We start from the raw sequence: 26,867 nt of genomic DNA, 5'->3' as shown, positions 1-26,867 counted from the left end.
AGCTTTCCAGAGGCAGGCAGATTTCTGTGAGTTTGATGCCAGCCTGGTCCACATAGAAAGTGCCAGAACAGAGAGACATATATATATGTCTCTGATATATATATATATATATATATATATATATATATATATATATATGTGTGTGTGTGTGTGTGTGTGTGTGTGTGTGTGTGTGTGTGTGTGTGTGTGTAGAGAGAGAGAGAGAAAGATCCCATGTTTAAAAAAGAATAATAAAATTAAGGTAAAATGGGGACTATAGTATTTTTAGTGTGCAGGGCTTCGCATATAATATCGATTCAAAAATAGTGGCAGGAACTCCTACTCTTGATTCAAATTAAAGTTTATTCTCCTATTCTACGTTTTAAAAAATGATTTATTTATTCATGTGCAGGAGTGCTCTATTTACACACATGCCTACATGACAGATGAGGCCTTAGACAGAAGAGGACATCAAATTCCATTGTAGATGGTTGGAAGCCACCATGTGTTTGCAGGGACTTGAACTCTGGACCCCTGGAAGAGCAGCAAGTACTCTTAAACCACTGAGCCATTTCTCCAGCTCCCTATTCTACTCTTGTAACTTACTTAGTGACCAAAAAAGGGACTGCCCAGTGGAAAGATTTGAAAATTAAAACCACCCCAGGTGGAGGTGATCAGAAAGCCTGCCACTGAGTTCATGCCAGAGACAGAAATTGTGGTACATTTATGTAATGGAACACTACTCAGCTATTAAAAACAAAAAAAAATCATGAAATTTGCAGGCAAATGGTGGGAACTAGAAGAGATCATTTTGAGTGAGGTAACCCAGAATCAGAAAGACAGATATGGTATATACTCAGTCATAAGTGGTTATCATTAGTTCTTTTAATCAGCATTCATTGTGCAATTCTGTGTTTGACCTTTCTTCCTGTGATTATTAGAGAAATCATTGTGTATGTATGATCAGGCTCCTAGCTTCTACCAACCCAAAGTTTGGTGAAAGATTGTCTTTAGATTGCATCTGATCCCTATAACTGAGACTTTCCCACTTTTCTGCAAACTGCCGACTTGATGTATGTTTTCATTTCATGCCTCTCTTTGTTCTGAACTATAAAAACTGGGATGAGGTAAATCTCCATTCCTAGACAATGATAACTTATATTTGGATCAAAAATAAACTATTTCTTTCTTTCAGGACATATGTAGCATCTTTGGGAAATTACACCATTTTATGTAAGAGATTTGAGCATCTGTGGAGTTGAGTTGGGTATCTCCATCGATACCCAAGGAGATCATCTATTATTATCCTAAATATGACCCATCTACAAAATATTAAGGGGGTGGCAGTTTCTACATATTTATAAATACCTTTAATCCCAAAATAGCAGGGAGCAGTGCTCTCTGCATTCAGCCTTGTATTTTCTCAATGTCATGTACCTTCTGGAAAAATCCTGTGCACATATGTAAAAGACTAAAATGTCGTATTATTTAGACATCTCAATAGTGTTATGAAAATATTTTTGGTATTACAGATCACAGGAAGGTTTTGACTACTTCTAGATTCCTGGAATCTGATATTAGGGGAATTGTAAGAACATATCTTTAAAATGAACAGGGTCTGGGCACCTCAATCAAAACAAGAAACTGAAAATCTAAGGGCAGGGCAGATCATCACAACAAGAAATTCAGACATGTTTTCTAATAAGAAGAATCTCTCTCTGCTTTGGGAGAATCACCCACAGGACTGGTGGCAAGGCAGTGGTGTAGGGGGCTATTCCTGGAGAGGGACTCAATGTCTCCTGCTGTATCATCTTGTCAGTTCAGAAGAATCCAGGAGGATGCTAGCATCTTTTCTCTGACTCAAATCCATATACATTGCAAGTGTGTTTCTATTACTTTTGTTGGGGAAGATATTCTAATTTCTCAGTAGCATTCTTCCTTTATTTCGGATACAGTGTGTGGAAATCACAGATGGAACATGCAGAGAAAGATCCTAGTGATGGTTTAAGAATTGTTTCTCAAACACATAAGCTTGGGTGGAAATCATGTTTTTGGCTGTCTCTCCCTAGCAATACCTGAAATTCTAATGAACTGTCCATATATTCAAAGTGCACAGACAATAGCACCATGGAATAAACCTAACTACCTCCCACAGCTGTTTGCGTTAATATTGATATTATTCACTCTTCAAAGTAATTTCAATCAATGTTCTAAAGCAGCCCACAAAAGATGACCCATGAACATGCAAGTATTAATGTATTTCCATATCCAAACATGAATTCTAATAGATTAGCTGCTTGGATTACAGTATTCCAAGAGAGGCAAACAAACAAACAACAAAAACACCAATGAAATTTAATTTAATAAATAGACTATTTGCTCAGGTTCAAATCATATTTTTTTGGTTCCAGGTACAAGTGCTAAAAGAATGCTTGATCACTTCAACTTAGGAGCTCCTAGCAATGGAAAAAATACAGGCATAAAAATGCAAATAAAGTTCATAGAACCTGAAGAAGAAAAAAAGCATTTTAAGTGAACCATTTGCTTTTTTTATTTACATAGCTCTAAGGAGCTACACATGACCATAACATTCAAATCTATCTTTCAGTTTCCAGTTTGAATGAGCTTTCCCTACCCTGTTTGGCCTTCTTTCCTTATGGTATTGTGGTCTTTGGTCCAGTGAGGAAATAGTGGGGCTTGATTTTGTTACCGTGGCCAGTTTTCCTAAAGGAGACTGCATCACGCAATAATCATAGTGTCAGTGGCATGTAGCTACAAGATTAAAATGGAAGGGATTGATTCTTCAGGCTTGTCCTTGCTGTTTTTGATAGATACCGTAGATTAGAACATCAAGAGACAAGAGAGCCATTGCAGCAAAAATTCCTTTGCTTATCAAGCTCACTACTCTGTGCTCAGTAAGATGGCAACCAGTGGGCCATGTGACAGCAGCCACATATGAACACAAGATTCTTAGAAACTGGACATTGGCAATTTGCTATTATTTTGGTGCTCTGAAATCTACCAATCTGAAAATATCCACAGTTTTTTCTATCTTAAATCTTCAATCTGTTTGTGAAATTAAAGAAACACAGCTACTTGCTCACCAAACAGGTAGCAGACACCATAAGCAAAACATTTCATGAGATTAGGGTTTCTGGTTTTGACTAGGAACCTGTTGTTTTACTTTTAGCCTATGCTGGACATATACTCATAGTTCTCCTGCCTGAACCTCCCCAATGTTGTTATTTTGTGACATCAAAGAGCCTCCAAACCCAGCTTAGGACCCATGTTTTACAGTACTTAGAAAACGCAAAACCTACCATTTCATCTAATGAGTGTGAAATCAAGTGGTATTAAGTCCATTGACAAAATCAAGTCATTATCATCGCTATTTTCTTTGTAGGCTCATATTCTCAAGAGAGTTAGCAGCCCCAAACCAACTAACTCCATAGCTCCTTCTATTTTCTACTTTTTGCCTTCTAAGAAATTATTTCTTGCTAATGATTGCTTCTCTCCTCCAGTTTCCATTTTTCTTTTTCTACACTCTGGATTTGGCTAGTCTCAATATTCACAGAACTGTTAACCACAGCACTCACATAAAACACAGGCCATTTGCATCTGCCTTTTGCCACAGTGCTGAGAAGGTAGAGAGGGGATGATTTCTCAGAATGTCTGGCCAGAAAATCTAGCTGGATTAATAAGCTCCAAGATCAGTGAAATTATGTCTCAAAAATTAAAGTGAGAATTACTGATGATGACTCTTGTTGTAAACCTGTGGTTTTCATGCACATATGTACAAACACACACACACACATTACAGAAATACACACAAGAGATTTTTAAAAAGCCTTTTATGGGGTGATATAGCTGGTGGAGTTATTTCCTAGCTTGTTCCTGGCCCTGAGTTCCACTCCCAGTACCAGTATAAACAAAGGAATATATGCATGCATACATCCAAAGCTATACAGCTATAAAGTGTGTGGTAAAATAAAATCGTAGTATCCACAGTTTGTCATGTGTAGATATGTGACCCTGTAATACAGGTTTTACAAAAATGAACACTGCCACTCTGGGCATTTAACTCATGTTCCAAAGCAAATCAAACAATTAACAACACACATTAGTAATAATAGCTTCTATTTTGATTGAATGAACAATTACTACTGTATTTTATACCATTATGTTATCTTTGGTTATGCTAAAAATGAATGTCAAATTATACATCAGGGGAATCCCTCCTCTCTTCTGACATGACTACCCAAGTGACATAAAGTAACAGCATACCATTTTTAAGGTTTTATGACTCAAATCCCTTTTCTTAACAGTCAGTTTATTAGTTCAGTTGTTTCATACAGAAAACCTGAAACACTAGGATGGTAGCACCCAGGCTTCTGAGATAAATTATCTTTGTAGACTAAGAAAATAAACTTAAAGCTAATATGAAAGGAAAATAACAATATTGAATATTCAATGAATATATTTTTTAAAAGTTAATGTTCAATAGTAACAGTTTAGAAATCTCATTTTGGTAATGTAGAATATCTCATTTAAATAACTGCAGACTTAATGTTTATTTCAGTGGCATGCTTACTAAATGCTAGCCATTCTGGTAAGATAATTTTGTATAATAACCCCCATAACATCTATGAAAGGACAAACTGTTATTATTGCCACTTAATGGCAATGGAAGTGTAATGCTTTAAATGGCTCTCCTAAGGTGAGTGTGTGTATAAATGTTAGAGATGTGATTTGCCCCCATATCTATAGGATGATAGATATGTGCGCGTACACACACGCTGTCCAGGATCTAAGTAATATTTTAACATTTCACAAGCAGAACCTTCAAACAAATACACATTTAAACATGTATTCATATATGCACGTTTTTTTTTTCTTTTGGTGGTGGATCACTGCATAGAAATATATTTGATGGTGTAAGTGAAAATCCAACTGTGATACTTCAAAGAGTTCATTTTGAGTGGCTACTCTAATTGCATAAAAATTCAGTGTTTGAGCCTGGGGTTAACTTTGATGAGATATGATTATTTTGCAGTATTAGTATAATAATGTTTTTTAATAATTTAAATTTATTTTTATAATTTATCCACTTTATACCCTGATTGTAGCCCCATACCTTGTCTGCTCTCAGTCCTACCCTCCCTCTCTTTTCCCCTCCATCTCCCTCCCCTATTCCTCAGAAAGGGGGAGCTCTCCTTCTCTACCATCTAACCCCAGCCTATCAAATCTCATTAGGACTGCCTGTATCCTTTTCCCATGTGGCATGGTAAGCCCCCCCCATGAGAAGGAAGTGATTAAACAGCAAGAATAAGAGTCCATGTCAGAGATAGCCCCTGCTGCCCTACTAGGGAACCCACCTGGAGACTGAGATACCATGGGCTACATCTGTGCAGGGGTTCTAGATTCTCTCCATTCATGGTCCCTGGTTGGCTTATCAGTCTCTGCAGGACTCCAGATTTTTGCCCAGATTTTTCCCCTAATGGGACTACTTCATCAGGCCGCAGGGGAAAAGGATGCTCTCAGTCCTGATATGACTTGATAAGCTGGGGTGGGTGGATGAGGCCCCCTTCTCTGAGGAGTTGGGGAGAAAGGACAGTGAAAACAGAGAAGTTGAGCCCTGGAGGAAGGGAGGGAGGGAGCTATGACCAGGATATAAAATGAATAAATAAAAATTAAAAGAAAACAAATCTGATGTTCATCCTAGAATTATTTTCCTTGCAATTTGATTCTTTGATTCTCTAAACCAAGCTGAAAAGTCACAATTTTTATAAGAAAAATAACCAGTAATAATATTCAAAATACCGATTTCTAATGATTCCTGGATAAAATGCTCTTAAAATATTAATTTCAAATTAGAAAACATTAGAAAGTCATTGTTAGCCCGAATGAGTGACAACTCAATTTTTATGAAGTTTCTTGGGTGAACCCAAAAGAATATGCTAGCTTTAGTCCAGAAATACGTGTCTCATCCAAATTACTAGCTATCAACATGAAAACCGTGCAATATTTGAGGTATCTAAAATTGTAGCAAAGGTAATTGTCATATGTAGCATTCAGAAATTAAATAACATATAAAATATTTACAACAATTTTTACTAAATTTTTATTTTCTATATTAATTACAGTTCATTCACTTTGTATCCCAGCTGTAGTCCCCTCCTTCATTCCCTCCCAATTTCACCTTGTCTCCCTCATCTTTTCCCAAGTCCCCTCTTTAAGTCCACTGATAGGGGAGGTCCCCCTCCCCTTCCATCTAACCCTAGCTAACCAGGTCCCATCAGGACTGGCTGCATTGTCTTCCTCTGTGGTCTGGCAAGGCTGCTCCCCCCTCAGGGGGAAGTGATCAAAGAGCAGGCCACTGCAGTGTGATGCATCTGATACATAATAAGATATAACCCCTAAACTTGTCTTTTGAGTATTCCACTTTTCATTTGAAGACTGAAATGATATCATGATATTTCAGATATAAATATTTTTTTTACACAACACTGTGAAGAGCAGCTGCCAAATATTATGAAACGTGTTCACCATTTCTGTCATCCTACTAGAAAACTGGATCTCACTAAGCAGGGAGGCTATAGTGTTGCCTACCACTTCTAGGCTATCTATTTAAAGAGATTATTGTCTAAAATTACACACACACACACACACACACACACACATATATATAAAACTTCCACAAAGAAAAATATTTACGTATCATAGAAAAGCTAGAACTTAGTTAAAGTATGAAGAAAGAAGAGGAGGCACAGCATCTGGTGCCTGTAGTCCCAGGTAATTGGAAAACTAATATAGGGGAATGAGTTTGTGCACACGAGTTCATGCCTAGGCTGAACAACTTAATAAAATGCCTTCCTTAAAAATAATTTAATATTTGAGGTATAGTTTAGTGACAGAGTGCTTGCTAGCAAACACAAAGTCCTGAGTTAAACCTATACTGTGAACACACACACACACACACACACACACACACACACACACACACATACACACACCATGCCCAGAAGACACATGGCTCGTATGTTCTCTGGCTGAGTTGTTCTCCTTGTGGCTGGAACTTAGATATTCTTACTATACACTTCGAAAATCACAGAATTTATTAGCTTTACCTTACACGTCTCCTTCCTTTAAGATTTAATTACTTTTAGCTTGTATAAATTTTCATTCATTATAAAAAAAAACAACTTAAACCTTTGGACAGTTATAACAATTCCTCCCTTAAAACACACATTACGCAGTATCGCCAACTAGTTTCTTTGTAGATTTATTCTATGACTTTTTCCATTTAAAAAAAAATTAAAAAACAGTCGGGCACAGTAGTGCACACCTGTAATCCTAGTACCTGAGAAGGCAGAGACAGGTAGGTATCTATGAGTTCGAGGCTAGTCTGGTCTACAAAGTGAGTCCAGAACAGCCAAGGCTACACAGAGAAAACCTGTCTTGAAAAACAATAAAATAAAATAAATAGTTCTGTTGATGATCAAAGTGAAGACACAAACACTGAGGGGGTCAGGGTCACCTACATCACTGTCTCTACCATCTCATCCCATTCCTTTGTTTGGTCTTCAGGGAGAAAGGTAGGTCCATGTGTTAATACCACTGTAGGGCCCCATTCTCACTCCTCATCTCCCCACCTTAGCTTCACAGGCAGCAGGATATAAGGAGTGTTCTTCCACACTGGGCTATGTGGCCCATGGTTGACAGAACAGTTTTTGTATACCCTTTAACTGCATTCATACCAATCAGGGGTTATTGGGCTTAAAAATAGTTTTACTGCAGCTGGGAAGGTGATTCAAAGGGTAAAGTACCAGCTGCATACACAAGAGGACTCGAGTTTACACCCCAGGTATCCACATAACAACAACAGCAAAGAAAGGCAAGTGAGCTTGCTAGGTCGCCTGTAACCTCAGTAGAGCCAAGGAAGATCCACAGAAAACTGGCTAGAGAGATCAACTCTACTGCACCAGGGAGCTCTGGGTCCTAAGGGGATCCTGTATCAATATATAAGGTGGACAATGACCCAGAAGACACCCATCATCTGACCTCTACACACATGTGCACCGAATCCCCACTTATAATCTGAATATACAAACACATACACATACAGAGAGAGAGAGAGAGAGAGAGAGAGAGAAAGAAAGTCAGAAAGTAAATTTTATTACAATAGAGGATTACATAACTTCTCACTAACATTAAGAGGAACACATCTTAAAAACATAAATGTACATCTTTCCGTGGAGATGGCATCATATTCCTCTGAGCAGTCTCAATTAAAATGCAGTACGTGCACCTCATATTATGCAACAGGGAGAATGAATTGGCATATTACTGAAGGGAAAGGAATCTTCATGTGTCACAGATAATTTTCTGTCTCACCCGTGTTTTGATATTCTTAACATGGGCAGGGCCACAGTAGCCAAGTTATAAACTGCCTTTTTTAAAAAAATAGTGTAGTTCAATTTAAATGTATTTCTAGATTTTTGTATACCATTTCTTCTATGGTATATGTGAAATGATCTCTCTTCCTGAGTGCTTTTCAGCATATGTAAATTCTTGCTTTAACATAATAGATTGCTCTTACTAAGATTAACCTTCAAGTTGATTTTGATCCAGGGGGCACTGCAGAGACTGATGGATCAACCAATGATCATGGATGGAGAGGACCTAGACCCCCTGCTCAGATGTAGCCCATAGCAGTCCAGTCTCCATGGGGTTCCCTAGTAAGGGGAGCCGGGGCAGTTTCGGGCCTGAACTCAGTTGCCTGCTCTTTGATCCCCTCCCCCTGGCAGGGTGGCCTTACTAGGTCACAGAGAAAGAGAATCTAGACAGTCCTGATGAGACCTGCTAGGTTAGGGTTTGTTAGTAGGGGAGGAGGACCTCCCCTATCAGTATGATGGGGGAGGTTTATGGGGATGAAGAGGGAGGGAGAGTGGGACCTGGAGAAAATGAGGGAAGGGACTACAGCTGGAACATAAAACAAATAAATGTAATTAATAATAATAATGGAATTTAAAAATGTAAGGAACAATATGGAATATTAACTTGGAAGACCAAATATTACGAATGAATTGAGTCTTAAAAGTTACACGGAAGACGTCTGAACTGTTGCGATGAAAGTGGGACAATACTCTTCAACCACATTCCTCTTTCCAGAGGAAAGAAAAAAGAAAAAAAAAAAAAAAAAGATGCCAGCTCCCCGGGATGCAAACTCTGAGAGCCAGCACATCAGTCCTTTTAAAGAAATTACTAGCATGCTGTGTTTGGCTTACCGTCTCCCACCTTGCATTTTACAAACTGTATCAAAGCACGGACTGTAACAGCTCCAATTTCTTTCACAGCAGCTGCACCGTGTGAGAAAAATTGACAGATTAACTAGAAGAAAGCCTCCAAACTACTGTAAACTATGGCTGTCCATTAGAAGACAATTGAGGGGCAAAAAATACACATAAAAGAATGCCTTGATGACCCTCTGCACCATGAGCCAGAGGGTTTGACAGTCCTCAGGATTGTGTGTGCAGGGCACAAGTGTAATCCAAGAGCAATAACCTGACCTCCAACATTCTGTTAAAGAAAACCTCTGGGAAAGGATTTTTAAAAAATCTGAGGTTGTAAAGTGGCTATAAGTTTTCCTGTTTATTTTGGTTATTGTGATGAATCATCTGCCTGCTAGTGTCTCAAAAATAGACTATACTAAACATGTAATAAGGTTACACAACTCCAACTGTATCATCAACAGATGCCACTGTTGACTGAATTCAGATTTGCAAGCTTGCACTTTTCAGGAAACCTTGTCAGGTCTAGATTCAAGAGGCATCACTAAGCCAAACCGTTACATGAAAACTTGATATTTACTTTATAAGTATTTGTTAGAGGCTCCATGAAAAGACACAGAGAAAAAGTCCTAATAGTAAGAACCCCATTTGAGAGAGATCTGCGAGTTTGTAAGAACTACCCAAGTGAAGAACCAACTAGGAAAATGCAAATATGGGTCTCTGCTGGAAGAAAGGAAGGCCAGAAGAAAAAGGAGGTATGAAAACAAAAAGGAATTGGGGCACATGCCTGCTGTAAACTGTTTAGGAGGCTGATGCAGGAGAATTAGTAGTTTAAGTCCTTCTTATCCTAGAGCATGAGTTCGAGTACAGCACGGGTAACTCAGTGAGACACTATCATAAGGAAAGTCAAAAGTAGGCTGGGGATTTGGATCAGTGATAGTGTGCTTTGCCCAGCATGATCAAGGCCATAGGTGTGACTCCTAGTTCTGGAAGTCAAAATGATGAAAAGGGAATTAGACAAGAATCACATTTAATGATGAAAGGGAACTTAGGGAAGAAATGAGCTTAATTGGTTTTCACAAATAGTTTCTGTCAGTGGATATTTCAAAGGACTCCATGGATGTCTTACTGTTTTCAGAGGTCAACTGTGATGTGCACATTGCTGAGCAGACATGGTACAGTAGCGCTGTATACTATACATTGACGGGGGTTATTGGGCTTAAAAATAGTTTTACTGCAGCTGGGAAGGTGATTCAAAGGGTAAAGTACCAGCTGCATACACAAGAGGACTCGAGTTTACACGCCAGGTGGAAGTGAATACTAAACAATATCACAACAGACCACAGCTTATGCCTCTGTTTGCTTCGGACTTTAAAGGAAAAGGGCTGTTGGACTATTTCCTAATAAATTTACTTTTAATTTGCCTATTCAAACTATTTAAATTACCAGATGTCTTCAATTTGAGACTCCCCTCCCCCACTCACTAAGTCTATTTAGATATTCCACAATTTTATAAGACAAATAAAGGGTATAGCCCTCAGTTAAGTCTCGATAAGGCATCTCTTAAAATTCACACTTTGCTATCACTATTTGCAAATGATACGATAGGATACCTGAGTGACCCCCTAAATTTGACCAGAGAACTACAGCTGATAAACACCTTTAGAAAAGTGGCTAGATACAAAATTAACTAAAAAATATCAGTAGCCCTCCTGTATACATGAGACAAAAGGGCCGAGAAAGACATTAGGGAAACAACACCCTTCACAGTAGCCACAAAGTAAATAAAGTACCTTGGTGTGAACCTAACCAAGCAAGACAAAGACTTGTATGAAAAAAATTTCAAATCTCTGAAGAAAGAATTAGAAGATGTCAAAAGATGGAAAGATCTTCCATGCTCATGGCTTGGCAGGATTAACATAGTAAAAATGGTCATCTTACTAAAAGCAATCTACAGATTCAATGCAATTCCCATCAAATTACCAACACAATTCTTTACAGACCTTGAAAGAAAAATTATCACCTTCATATGGAACAAGAAACCCAGAATTGCTAAAACAATTCTCTACAGTAAAAGATCTTCTGGAAGTATCTCCATCCCTGATCTAAAGCTGTACTACAGAGCAACAATACTAAAAACTGCATGGTACTGGAATAGAAAGAGACTGATGGATCAATGGAATCAAATAGAAGACCCTGACATAAATCCGCACATTATGGACACCTGATTTTTGACAAAGATGCCAAAATCATTCAATGGAAAAAAGACAGTATCTTCAACAAATGGTGCTGGTCCAACTGGATGTCTATAGTAGAAAAATGCAAATAGATCCATACTTATCACCCTGCACAAAACTAAAGTACAAGTGGATCAAAGACCTCAATATAAAACCAGGCACACTAAACCGCTTAGAAGAAAAAGTGGGGAAGAACCTAGAACTCATTGGCACAGGAGACAACTTTCTGAACAGAACACCAAGAACACAGGCTCTAAGAGCAAAAATAAATAAATGGGATCTCATTAAACTAAAAAGTTTCTGGTAAAGGACACGGTCATCAGAACAAAATGACTGCCTACAGATTGGGAAAGGATCTTCACCAATTCTATATCTGACAGAGGACTAATATTCAATATATATAAAGAGCTCAAGAAGTTAAACAGCAACAAACCAAGTAATCCAATTAAAAAATGGAGTACAAGGCTAAACAGAGAGTTCTCAATAGAGGAATATTGAATGGCAGAGAAACACTTAAAGAAATGTTCAACATCCTTAGTCATAAGGGAAATGCAAATCAAAATGAGCCTCAGATTTCACCTTACACCCATCAGAATGGCTAAGATCAAAAACTCAAGTGACAACAATACTGAAGAGGTTGTGGAGAAAGGGGAACCCTCCTCCATTGCTGCCAGGAATTTAAACTTGTACAACCACTGTGGAAAGCTATCTGGCACTTCCTCAGATAATTAGGAGCAGTGCTTCCTCAAGATCCAATTATACCACTCTTAGACATATATCCAAAATATGCTCATGTACACAATAAGGACATTTGCTCAACCATGTTTGTAACAGCCTAATTTGTAATAGCCAGAAGCTGGAAACAGACCAGATGCCCCTCAGTGGAGGAATGGATGCACAAATTGTGGTACATCTAGCACAATGAAATATTACTCAGCAATAATAAAAAAAAAAAAAAAAACAGGGAAATCATGACATTTGCAGGTAAATGGTGGGATCTGGAAAAAAATCATCCTGAGTGAGGTATCCTAGAAGCAGAAAGACACACATGGTATATACTCACTCATATAGACATATAATATAGGATAAACCTACTAAAATCTGTACACCTAAAGAAACTAATCAAGAGGGAGGACTCTTGCTAAAATGTTCAATCCCTGTCCACAAAGGCAAAGAGGATGGATGTGAGAAGAAGGAGAAAATAGGGAACAAGTCAGGAGCCTGATACAGAGGACCTCTGAAAGGCTCTGCCCTGCAGACTATCAAAGCAGATGCTGAGACTTATGAGCAACCTTTGGGCAGAGTGCTGGGAATCTTACGAAAGAAGTGGAAAACAGTAAGATCTGGAGAGGACAGGAACTCCACAGGGAGAGCAACAGAATCAAAAAATCTGGGCACAGCGGTCTTTCCTGAGACTGATACTCCAACCAAGGACTGTGCATGGAGATAACCTAAGACCCCTGCAGAGATGTAGCCCATGGCAGTTTAGTATCCAAGTGGGTTCCATTGTAATAGGAACAGGGACTGTCTCTGACATGAACTGATTGGCCTGCTCTTTATTTACCTCCCCCCTGAGGGGAAAGCAGCATTACCAGGCCACAGAAGAAGACAATGAAGCCACTCCTGATGACACCTAATTGACTAGGATCAGAAGGAAGGAAAAGAAGACCTCCCCTATCAGTGGACTTGGGGAGGGGCATGCATGCAGAGGGTGGAAGAAGGGCGGCATTGGGACTGGAGGAGAAAGGGAACCACAGGGGGGATACAAAGTGAATAAAGTGTAATTAATAAAGAATTAAAAATAAATAAGTATATAAATATATAAAAATCACACTTTGCTGTCTTAATAGATGAAGCTGAAATCTTTCAGAATTAAAAGTCTCTATATACTGAGGTGTTTAATGCCTGCTTATTAACAGTTCACTGAATGTTCTTCTTCTAACTTCACATTTTTAAATGACAGTTTTTGTTTTTTTTCTGAGTCCCCTGAGATGATTGTGGGAAAAAGAAAGCCATATGCATGGTAAAATGATAACTCACATCTTCAAAACCACATAACACTGTGAGACATTTAGGAAGGTGTTTTCTTTCAAAATGATTAGAATAAGAATGGCATTGTAAAAACAACTTGAAAAGAGTCATGTACAGTGTAGTTTTGACAAAATAATACTTGGAACTCAATTTCAGAATCTCTTAAAAATTTAACATATCAGTCAACATTTATCACATGTTAAACATATACTCAAGGAGGTAAGCACTTACATATGTTGAACATATGACATTATTTTTAAATAAAATTAATTATCTTCTCACACAGACTTTAGCATGAAGCCACAATTTGCAGATGAGGTTAGCAATAATTCTACAAATTAAATGGTTCATTCACTTTTACAACTGAGAATTTCAGAACTTGAATATGAACTTGTTCCACAAGTGATCTACTACATAAGATAACTAACTGGTTTATAATGAGCCAGATTAGGGACTCTCTATAAATAGTTTGTTTTTATAATTTAGTAAATATATTAAATTATTATTAAAATTGTATATTTTTAGGCAAACATTTGAGCTAGAGGAAATAAAATCTAGGTTTGGTGGCACATGGATATAATCTCACTGGGGAGAAAGAGGCAGTAAGATTAGGATCAGGATTACTCTCAGCCAAATAGTGAAAATAAGGCCAGTAAGTAAGACCCTGTGAGGAGAAGAAAAAGTTTGAGGAGATAAAACACAACATTAGAAGAAAAACAAAGCCACAGTTGTCCAACACACACAAGCTGGGTATTCTTGATTTCCTTACTAAGACTTTTCCCCGTAGAGTAATGCTACTTTTAGCATGTGGAAAATTATGCAATCAATTTATGGTGCTCATGTGTTGATAGAGCTCTAAAGTCTTGATTTTAGGTTGTATTTATTTATTTATTTTAATTTGTTTTCTTCACAATTTACTCATTATATATCCCAATTGAAGCCCCCTCCCTCAACACCCTCAGTCCCCCCTCTCTTCATCTTCCCATCATCCCCTTCCCCTAGTCCACTGGAAGGAGGAGTTCTCCATTATTGCCATCTGCCCATTGCTTGCTAAGTATCATCAGGACTGCTTGATCCTCTTCCTCCATGGCCTGTCAAGGCTGCATCATTGAGGGGGGGGGGGGCGCAAGTGATCAGAGAGCAGTCAACTGAGTTCATGATAGAGGCAACCCCTGATCCCCTTACTCGGAGATCCACATGGAGACTGATCTGCCAATTGGCCACATCTGAGCAGGTATCTAAGTCCTCTCCATGCATGGTCCTCCATTGGTGCATCAGTCTCGGTAGGACCCCCCTTGGGCACAGATCTTTTAGTTTTGTTGGTCTCCTTGTGGGGCTTCTGTCCCCTCCATGTCCCTTTAATCCCACTTTTCTCTTCCTCCATGAGACTCTCTGCGCTATACCCAAGGTGAGGTAACCCAGAAACAGAAAGGTAGGCATGGCATACACTCACTAATAAGTGGATATTAGCCTTATAATACAGGACAGCCATCTACAGACCTAAAGAAGCTAAACACTAAGGAGGACTCCAGGGAGGATATTTAAATCTCATTTAGAATGGCAAATAGGATAGAAACCAGAAGCAGTGGAAGAGAGGAAATAGGATGGGGATCTACTATAAGATGGTCCTCTGAAAGGATTCACCCAACAGGGGATCAAAACAGATGATTCAGAAAGGCAAATGGAATAAATATTGGAAGATGGATAAAACAAGGAACAGGACAGGAGCCTACCACAGAGGATCTCTGAAAGACTACCCAGCAGGGTATTAAAGCAGATGCTGAGACTCATAGCCAAACTTTTGGGCAACGTGCAGGGAGTCTTATGAAAGAAGGGGAAGATAGAAAGACCTGAATGGGACTGGAGCTCCACAAGAAGAACAGAACCAAAAAATCTGGCCATAGGGGTCTTTTCTGAGACTGATACTTCAACCAAGAACCATTCATGGAGATAACCTAGAAGCCCCGCACAGATGTAACCCATGGCAGCTCAGTCTCCAAGTGGGTTCCCTAGTAATGGGAAGAGGGAATGTCTCTGACATGAACTCAGGGGCTGGCTCTTTGATCACCTCCCCCTGAGTTGGGGGGCAGCCTTACCAGGCCACAGAGGAAGATAATGCAGCCAGTCCTGATGAGCCCTGATAAGCTAGAGACAGATGGAAGCAGAGGAGGACCTCCCCTATCAGTGGGCTAGGGGAGGGGCATAGGAGGAGAAGAAGAAAGAAGAGTGGGATTGGGAGGTGTCAAGAGAGGGGGCCACAGCTGGGATACAAAGTGAATAAATTGTAATAAATAAAAAAATTTAAAAAACAACTTAATTTAGGGTTGGAAAGATGGCTCAGAGGTTAAGATCACTGGCTGCTCATCCAAAGGTTCTGAGTTCACTTCCCAGTAAATACATGGTGGCTCATAACCATCTATACTAGGATCTGATGCCCTCTTCTGCCCTGCAGGCACACATGCAACCAGAATACTATATAAACATACACACACACACACACACACACACACACACACACACAAGAGCGGGTGGAGTTAAAAACCAGCTGTGAGTTCGAGGCCAGCTTGGTTTACAAAGAAAGTTCAGGAGACCCAAGTCTACAAAGAAAAGCCCTGTCTCAAAAAACAAAGCTTTCTTCTTTCTCATTGCTACCTAAAAGTTAGCTGCTATCTCTTTTGGGCAACATGGCTGCTCTCCAGCCTCTGGTGATGCTTAAGATCATCAGAAAGAGGACCAAGAAGTTCATTAGGCACCAGTCAGACTGATATGTCAAAATTAAGTGAAACTGGCAGAAACTCAGAGGTATCAACAACAGGGTTCAGAGTAGATTCAAGGGCCAGATCCTGATGCCCAATATTGATTACAGGAGCAACAAGAAAACCAAGCCCATGCTTCCTAGTGGCTTCTGGAAGTTTCTGGTGCTCAATGTCAAGGAACAGGAAGTGCTGCTGATTTACAATAAATATTACTGTGTTGAGATTGCTCACAATGTTTCCTCCAAGAACTGAAAAGCAATTGTAGAAAGAGCAGCACAGCTGGCCATCAGAGTCACCAATCCCAATGCCAGGCTGCACAGTGAAGAAAATGAGTAGATGGCTTGTGTCTGTTTTATTTGTGTTTAAAATAAAACCACAAAAACTGAAAAAAATTTAAAAAACTATTGAAATAACTAATCTGTTTTAATTCTTTTTTATTAAACATAGATTTAATTAAAATTAAATTATTTTCTCATACAATATATTATTAATACATTTTCTCCTCCCTCTTCTCTTCTCAGTTGTAGCAGCCTACAGAATGGGAAAAGTTTTTTTACCAACTTTACATCTGGTAGAAGGATAATATAAAAATATATAAAGAACTCAAGAAATGTGATATCAAAATTCTGAATCAAACCTCTTAAAATTAGACACAAATCTAAACAGAGAATTCTCAATAGAGAAATCTCAAATGGCTGAGAAACAGATATATTCAACATCCTTTAACCATCAGAGAAATGTAAATCAGACCCCATTTTGAGATTCCATCTTACATCTATCAGAATTCCTAAGATCAATAATACAACTGAGAGTTGATGCTGAAGAGGATGTGGATAAAGGAAAACATTCCTGTGTTGTTAGTTGGAATGTAGGTTTGTGCAGCCACTATGGAAATCAGTAAAGCAGTTCCTTAGAAAGATGAGAATCAATATAATATATCACTCTTGGGCATATACCCAAGAAAGATGTTTCATCCCATCACAGAACAATTGCTTAACCATGTTTATCACTGCCCTACTCAAAATAACAAGAAACTGGAAACAGAATAGATGGCCCTCAAGAGAAGAATGGATAAAGAAATTGTGGTAATCTACACAGTGAATTATTCAGCTCTGGAAATATGCATTATTATTTGTAAAATTATTTAGTAAATATATGTTGCTCATTATTGAAATAATTCTGAAGTCTTGGTTTTAGTATTTTTAAAAAAAACTTCTATACTCAGCTCAGTGTATTTATAGATCCAAGTCAACAATTCTTCATCATCTGGCTAGCCTTGAGCTCTCTTTGTTGTTGTTGTTGATAACCTTGAATTTCATATTCCTGCCTCCAACTCCTAATTGCCAGAATGACAGGCACGAGTTCCATCATCTGGTTTATCATGAAATTTGAAGGCAAAGGAAAGCAACTAGAAAAAAAGGCATCCTGAGTGAGGTAACCAAGACCCAGATAGATAAATATGGTATGGATCTAAAATGTTACTTTATTCTATTCAAAAGGCAAAATTTACATCAACTAGATCAAGTGGTCACCTTCTTTACTAGTATTCATATCACACTATTATTTATTCCAGTATATAATAATAATAAATAATAATAATAATAATAAGTAGCAGCAGGAGAGCAGCAACAACAGAAGCAGATTTGTCTCTAGCCTCAATTCCTGAGTGTTCATAGCTTACCGGTTTCACTTGCCTCAGTGATACTTTCAAATCAATGAACTGTCCTCTACATTTCCACTAGAGCATCCTTTGCAACCTCTGTCTTTTTGCTTAAAACATATTAAAGTGAAATTTATATTTTTATGTCAAAAACTCTACGGAGAGAGTAACCTAAATTATTTTACAAATCACAAGAATATATTATTTGACAGAATCTCAAATAGCAGTCATTTTTTTAATTTCATTTGTGAATTTGATACTTGGAAAATGATCTTTTAAATTCATAAACTTTTGAAAATAGTGAAACCATTAGTAACTGTCCATGTTCCTTCTCCTTTTAAATTGCCTGCATTTGAATTTCTTTATTGTTTCATCAGCTCAGTATTTTAATAGATACAACTGAACAGTTTTCCATCACTTGGCTGGCCTTGAGCTCTCTCTGTAGTTGATGATGGTAACCTCGAATTGCTTATCTTCCTGTCTCCAGATCCTAGTTGTTAGGATTACAGATGCGTCTCATCAACTGGTTTATGCAGGGCTGTAGAATGAATCCAGGGCTTTGGAGACTCCGGGCAGGCACTCTCTTAACTGACCTACAGTTATTATGTAATCTCCTTGTATTAAGCAATATTTGTTCATAATTTTCTTATTTGTGCAACGCTGTCTGATGAAACCTTTGAAGCTAATCATCACTTCATTTTATAAAGTATTATATGTAAAGTTTAAGGCTATGAACTTCTCTGATGATACAATCTATTTTTGATCCTAGGTTACAGACTTTACCATGATGTTTTGTTCATACATTTTAATTTTTTTTGTGTGTGTATGTACATTAGTATGTGATTATCAACTTGAAGACGTTAGAGCACTAATGTTGGGAGTTGTTTTTCTCTTTACACCATAGATTCATAAGATAGAATTTAGGATGTCAAACTTTTGCAAAAGGCACTTCTACTCAACCAGCCATGTCTCTGGTTTTATATTTTATTTTTATATTCTTAATATTATGCACATATCTCTAGAATCAAATATTCATTCCCATTACATCAATAGCTTTCACTTATTCATTAAAATAATACTCATGCCAGTCACCTGAACATGAAAGCACATACAGAAAATCTACCTGTCCAAAATTCAAGTGATCCTAAAATATTTGCTTTAAGTAAATTCATTGGGAACACAGGATTTTCTAATTTTGAAAAAAAATATTAGGTGCAGGAATGTGTGCCTGTAATCCCAGCACTAGAAGGCAGAGGCAGGTGGATCTCTGTGAGTTCATGGCCAGCCTGGTCTACAAAGCAAGTACAGGACAGTCAGGGCTTAACAGAGAAACCCTTCTTGAAAAACAAAACAGCAAACAAAAAAGAAAGACAAAATAAAACAATAATTATGATTTAAAATTGTTTCTCTTTGTACTCAGAATTTTATTCATATTAAAAAACAGAAGGGCTTGTGGAAACTGAAGCACCAGCCAAAGACTATGCAGGACTGGACCTCGGCTCCCTCCATAGATGGTGATGGTCGGCTCAGACTTCATGTGGGTACCCTAGGAAGGGAAGCAGACTGTCTCTGCCATGGACTCTGTTGTCTTCATTTGATCACTTCCCCCTGATGGGGGGGTGCCTGTCCAGACCACAGAGGAAGAGGACACATGCCAGTCAGTCCTGATGGTGACTTGGTGTACTGAAGTAGGTTGGTGGGAGAGGGCTTCCGTTTTCTCAGGAGGAAGGAAGGGTAGAACTGGTCGGCAAGGATAGAGGGGACTATGCTCTGGATGTAAGTTAATAAATAAATAAATTAATAAAAAAGAATATAGAAGGAAGGAGAGGAGGACCTCCCCTATCAGTGGACTTGGGGAGGGGCATGCGTGAAGAAGGGGGAGGGAGGGTGGGACCAGAAGGGGAGGAGGGAGGGACTTATGGGGGGATACAAAGTGAATAAAGTGTAATTAATAAAATTAAAAAAATATTTTAAACTTAAAAATAAAAGAATAACTAAACAGCTGAACGCCTTGGCACACTGCTTTAATCCCAGCACTAGGGGTGGCAGAAGCAGGCAGATCTCGGTCAGTTTGATGCCAGCATGCTCTACAAGGGGAGTCTAGGACAGCCAAGGCTACACAGAGAAACCCCATCTCATAAAAACAAGACAAGACAACAACAACAACAAATAATCACTAAACATTGTAAATCTGGAGAATAAGGACTGCCTTAGAAGTTTGTTCATCCTTAGGCAAAGGGCAAAGGGTTTTAAGAAGAAAATGTAATTGCTTGGAAAACATTTCAATTCAACTACTTTTCACTTATGTAATTTTCAAAAATAATTATAACAATAATCAAACAATCTCCAAAGTGTTATGAGTGTGCAGAGGTCCTTTTTGACATAACAAGCTAGCTGTGCGGATAGTAGATTAAGTGCATGCTCCTGGAGACCCTTAGCAGGTAAGAATAGGGAGGATAAAAGAAAACTATTGAAATGACTCTCCCGCTGAGTGACCAAAAGGAACATTGCATTGGTCATTAGTTCTCACAGGTGCACAGCTGAAATTCCTGTCAACACTGCTTCAAGTAACACTCTGTGTTCTGCTTTGACTTCAGATGATTAAAAGTGGATTGGCAGAGCCATTAAAAGCTGGTTCTAGTGTTATGGAGAAGTATATTACTGCTTTGGGGCAATCATGTTCCCATTTGATGTATTTCACCTATGGTTCTGAAAAGTAAAACAGCAAATTAAAATAAACATAAAATTAAAATTCAAAATACTAACAGACAGTTGATGGAAAGATACAGGCATGCATATTTCAAGCAGAGGAAGAAAATAATCTATCCATCACCCACAACATCTACAAAACTTTGCTTTCTGTAGAGACAGTGACTCATTTCTGTTGCTACTGCTCTGGCAGGACCAGTTAAATCAGGCAAAGGGAAAAAAGCCTTCAAATAGAAAACCATTGTATTTTCCCAGATCCAGTAAGACGATAGTGTTATTCAAAGAAGGAAGAGAGGTACATTTTTCCCCATTTGCTTCTGTTTCTGATAATTTCATTGCAGGCTATGTTCCTAAGCTGTTATTTTTCATTATTTAAAAAGAAACAAAAGAAAGAATAAAAAATAGGAGGATAAAGTCAAGGGAGACTTTTGTTTATATATCAAACGTGAAAATTTCAAAAGAAAATGCGTGCTTTGAAAGACAGGCTGAGTGGCTTGAGTGTTTATGAGTTTGGTGCATTCCAGAACTTGATACAGAACACTTTTTAGTATTCAATTGTAATATTTTATTTCTTCAGAATAACGAAAAAACAAACAAACAAACAAACCAAGAGGGAGTAAAGGAGGAGTGTTTGTCAGGGAGCAGAAGGTTAAAAGGCTTTCCCATAGAAAGATACTTTTGGTAATTTTAGTGAAAAAAGCAAAGGGCACATACATTCTCACAGGTACTTAATATACCTCTAGACTAGGCCAGAATCTATTTTTAACAGGGAGCAAGCAGTACGGTGTGTGTTAGGTTAAATATTATCTATAGCTGAGGGCATAAGATAAAAAAAATAAGGCTGATATTAAGATGGAGCTGAACAGGTTTGGTTGAAATGCAGAAATAGTGACCCTTTCAACATAAACGTCTCTCCAGCAGCTTTGTAAATCACAGAGGACATTACTTTTAGAGACAGTGAATGGCAGACATTCTACATTATGACAAAGCCATTTCACCTTACACATGTACTGAGTGAGAAAAATTTCTTATATAGATCATGGTGTTCCATTTCACTAGTCACAGTGAAAAAAAAACTGTTAAGCTATGAATAAGGATTTATAGGGTTATCAAAGCTAACATTATCATTTTATAGAAGAATAAACAAACATGTCTTGATAGTGGGAACTTCTAATGCATGCACAAAAAGAAGGGGTAAGCCATGTCATGTGATACAATTGCACTTTTCTTTACTAGATATTTCAATCATGAGAGCAAATTACTACTTATTTATACATTTAGGTTCAACATTCTTTTTTAATATTTTTATTTTAATTTTTATTAATTACATTTTATTCACTTTGTATCCCATGTAGCTCCCTCCGTCCTCCTATCCCAATCCCACACTCCATCTCTCTTCTCCACTAATGCCTCTCTCCAAGTCCACTGATAGGGGAGGTCCTCCTCTCCTTCCTTCTGATCTTAGTCTATCAGATTTCATCAGGAGTGGCTGCATTGTCATCTTCTGTGGCCTGGTAAGGCTGCTCCCCCCTCAGGGGGAGGTGATCAAAGAGCAGGCCAATCATATTATGTCAGAGGCAGTCCCTCGTCCCATTACTATGGAACCCACTTGGACACTGAACTGCCATGGGCTACATCTGTGCAGGGGGTTCTAGGTTATCTCCATGAATGGTCCTTGTTTGGAGTTTCAGTCTCAGAAAAGACTCCTGTGCCCATATATATATATATATATATATATATATATATATATATATATATATATTGATTCTGTTGCTCTCCTTGTGGAGCTTCTGTCCTCTCCAGGTCTTACTATTTCCCACTTCTTTTATAGGATTCCCTGCACTCTGCCCAAAAGTTGGCCATAAGTCTCAGAATGTGCAGGGTAGAGCCTTTCAGAGGCCCTCTGTAGCAGGCTTCTGTCCTGATCCCTGTTTTCTCCTTCTTCTAATGACCATCCTCTTTGCCTTTCTGAGCTGGGATTGAGCATTTTAGCCAGTCCTCCTTCTTGATCAGGTTCTTTAGGTATACAGATTTTAGTAGGTTTATCCTACATTATATGTCTATTATCCACTTATGAGTGAGTATATACCATGTGTGTCTTTCTGCTTCTGGGATAACTCACTCGGGATGATCTTTTCCAGTTTCCAACATATACCTGCAAGTTTCATGATATCCTTGTTCTTTTTTTACTGCTGAGTAATATTCCATTGTGTAGATGTACCACAATTTCTGTATCCATTCCTCAACTGAGGGACATCTAGGTTGTTTCTGGGTTCTGGCTATTACAAATAAAGCTGCAACAAACATGGTTGAGCAAATGTCCTTATTGTGTACTTGAGCATATTTTGGATATATGTCTAGGAGTGGTATAGCTGGATCTTGAGAAAGCGCTATTCCTAATTGTCTGAGAAAGCACCATATTTATTTCCAAAGTGGTTGTACAAGTTTACATTCCCACCAACAGTGGAAGAGGGTTTCCCTTTCTCCACAACCTCTCCAGCATGTGCTGTCACTTGAGTTTTTGATCTTAGCCATTCTTATGGGTATTAAGAAAATCTCAGGGTCATTTAGATTTGCATCTCCCTGATGACTAAGGATGTTAAGCATTTCTTTGAGTGTTTTTTGGCCATTCAATATTCCTCTATTGAGAATTCTCTGTTTAGTTCCGTACCCCATTTTTTTAATTGGATTACCTGATTTGTTGCTGTTTAACTTCTTGAGCTCTTTATATATACTGCATATTAGTCCTCTGTCAGATATAGGGTTGGTGAAGATCCTTTCCCAATCTGTAGGCAGTCATTTTGTTCTGATGACAGTGCCCTTTGCTTTACAGAAGCTCTTTAGTTTCATGAGATCCCACTTATTTATTGTTGCTCTTAGAGCCTGTGCTGTTGGTGTTCTATTCAGGAAGTTGTCTCCTGTGCCAATGAGTTCAAGGCTCTTCCCCACTTTCTCTTCTAACGTTTTAGTGTGTCTGGTTTCATATTGATGTCTTTGATCCACTTGTACTTTAGTTTTGTGCAGGGTGATAAGTATTGATCTATGTGCATTTTTCTACATGTAGACATCCAGCTGGACCAGCGCCATTTGTTGAAGATGCTATCTTTTTTCCCTTGAATGGTTTGGACATCTTTGTCAAATATCAGGTGTCCATAAGTGTGTGGATTTATTTCAGGATCTTCTATTCGATTCCATTAATCCACCAGTCTGTTTCTATGCCAGTGCCATGCAGTTTTTAGCATTGTTGTTCTGTAGTACAGCTTTAGATCAGGGATGGAGATACCTCCAGAAGATCTTTTACTGTAGAGAATTGTTTTAGCAGTTCTGGGTTTCTTGTTATTCCATATGAAGTTGAGAATTTTTCTTTCAAGGTCTGTAAAGAATTGTGTTGGTAATTTGATGGGAATTGCATTGAATCTGTAGATTGCTTTTGGTAAGATGGCCATTTTTACTATGTTAATCCTATCAAGCTATGAGCATGGGATATCTTTCCATCTTTTGATATCTTCTTCTAATTCTTTCTTCAGAGACTGGAAATGTTTTTCATACAAGTCTTTGACTTGCTTGTTTAGGGTTACACCAAGGTACTTTATGTCCATTGTGGCTATTGTGAAGGATGCTGTTTCCTTAATTTCTTTCTCAGCCTTTTTGTCTTTTGTATACAATAAAGCTACTGATTTTTTTTTTTTTAGTTAATTTTGTATCCAGCCACTTTGCTGAAGGTGTTAAGCAGCTTTAGGAGTTTTCTTGTTGAATTTTTTGGGGACACTCAGGTATACTATCATATCATATGGAAATAGTGATACTTTGACTTCTTCCTTTCCAATTTTTATCCTCTTGATCTCCTTTAATTGTCTGATTGCTCTAGCGAGGATTTTAAGAACTATGTTGAAGAGATATGGAGAGAGTGGGGAGCCTTGCCTTGTCCCTGATTTCAGTGGGATTGATTTTAGTTTCTCTCCATTGAGTTTGATATTGGTATAGGCTTGCTGTATATCGCCTTTACTATTTTTATGTATGTGCCTGGTATCCCTGATCTCTCCAAAACTTTAAACATGAATGGATGTTGGAATTTGCTGAATGCTTTTTCAGCATCTAAGGAGATGATTATGTGGTTTTTGTCATTCAGTTTGTTTATATGGTGGATTACATTGATGGATTTTCATATATTTAACTACCCCTGTATGCCTGGGATGAAGCCTACTTGGTCGTAGTGGATGATATCTTTGATGTTCTCTTGTATTCAGTTTGCAAGTATTTTGCTGAGTATTTGTGCATCGATGTTCATAAAAGAGATTGGCCTGAAATTCTCTTTCTTTGTTGGGTTTTTGTTAAGTTTCAACATTCTTGCCATTTGGACACTCTTAGAAGGTTGTGATTGGAGGCTGATGAAATTTGCATGTAGTTAACCTAATAACTGAATGAACCAAGGTCTAAAGAGAGATAGGAATGCATCATTTCATCAGAAAGCATTCAGTATCAGTGGGGTTTTACTCGATTTCTATACTATTTCACAGATATATATGAGTTTTGTGTGCAAAAAAGAAACGTATGCAAGACTTCAAGTACTTCTAACATCTGACATGTTTCAAAAGCAACAGTAAATGTAATTTTTACTTTTTCCATTCAAAATATTAATATTTAAAAACAGTGATATTTAAGAAAATCTTTTGGTTTGAATTGGGTCTCTAAAATTCGTGATAAAATTTGACTGCCATAGAGACAGTACTGGAGGTGGGATATTATAAAAGGAATTCACAATGAGTCCACTCTTATGTTGGATTAATTCTACCATCATTAAAGCTCGTTAGCAATGGAAGTGAGCTCATCTCCCTTTTGCATTCTCTTGTTCTGTGCCTGTTCTGGCACAGCCCTCTCATATTGTTATAGTAGGCTTGATCAGGACTCTGTGGCAGATCTTAAAAGGAAATGAAAGCTATTTTTTTCTGATCAAGGAATAGAATCTACCTCTGGCCTTGGGTGGAGTCCTAATACTCCAAGCTATTAAAAATTAAGAGTTAAATCCAGCAATACATGGAAGTCATCTGATAGTTGCTTGCCAAAGCTTAAGTTTGCTTTTTCTAGTACTTCAGTTATTTTCCTTTGTTCCTAACCCACTACTCTTCCTCCATGTGGTTGTTCACTGGACCTCAAAACCTAATTCAAAAGGGCAAGCTTTCTTTTTCCCTTTTCTTCATTTCCTTCTTCTGGGCAGTTTCTGGGATTGACAGCTTGCCTTCTCTGTAGCTTTTATTTTAAACTATAATAAAATTGGCCTTGAGCCCTCCCTCTAAGTCCTTTCTGAAACTGTTTTAAAAACAAGACTAAGAAGGTAAGGCTAGGATGCCAACTTCCTGATAACAAGAAAGGCCTCCCACATTTTCAATAGCAATGTCATAGCCTCTATCATGCTGTAATACACCAAGTAGGTCATCATCAGATGCAGCCCTTCCACTCTGGACTTCCTAGGCTTTGAAACTGGAATAAATTAATTTTGTCACAAATTGGCCATCATGTATAATTCTGTAGGATCAGGATATAAATGGATACATAAATATTAAAAATAAAGAATCTTTTATAAAATTCCTTCATGCTTTATTTTTTATAATCTATTCATTTTACATCCCAATTGTGGCCCCATCCCTCATCTCCTCCTGTCCCACCCTCCTTCCCTCATCGCCCCATCCTCTTCCCCTAGCACACTGAAATGGGGAGTTCTTCTCCCTTGTCATCTCACCCTTGCTTAAGTCTCATAAGGACTGCATGGATCCTCTTCCTCTGTGGCCCAGGAAGGCCAAATCGCCGGAGAAAATTGATAAAAGAGCAGGCAACTAAAATTATGACAGAGGCAGCCCCTGTTCCCAATATGAAGACTGAGCTGCCTACGGGCTACATCTGAGCAGGAGTCTAGGTCCTCTTCATGTATGGTCCTTGGTTGGTGCATCAGTCTCTGCAAGGCAGACTGGCCTCAAAATTTTTAGCTTTGTTGGTCTCCTTGTCTTGTCCCCTCCAGGTCCTTCTATCTCCAACTTCTTCCATAAGACTCCCTACACTCTGACGAAAGTTTGGCTATGAGTCTCAGCATCTGCTTCACTCCCCTATTGGATGGTGACTTTCAGAGGACCTCTATGGTAGGCTCCCATCCTGCTCCCTGTCTTCCACTGCTTCTGCTGTCTATCCTGTTTGCCATTCTAAATTAGATTTA

General features: G+C 38.3%; 1 protein-coding gene and 1 pseudogene across 4 annotated transcripts in view; one reads left to right on the top strand and one right to left on the bottom strand.

The window, feature by feature from the left end:
• Positions 1-26,867, bottom strand: part of LOC110555893 (contactin-4) — a 1,034,823-nt gene that overhangs the window by 795,367 nt on the left and 212,589 nt on the right. The window lies entirely within an intron of this gene.
• LOC110550755 (large ribosomal subunit protein eL32-like) lies at positions 16,222-16,629 on the top strand (annotated as a pseudogene).

Source organism: Meriones unguiculatus, chromosome 5 (genome assembly GCF_030254825.1).
Source record: "Meriones unguiculatus strain TT.TT164.6M chromosome 5, Bangor_MerUng_6.1, whole genome shotgun sequence".
NCBI classification, from domain to species: domain Eukaryota; kingdom Metazoa; phylum Chordata; class Mammalia; order Rodentia; family Muridae; genus Meriones; species Meriones unguiculatus.
This window is presented reverse-complemented; position numbering and strand designations above follow the sequence as displayed.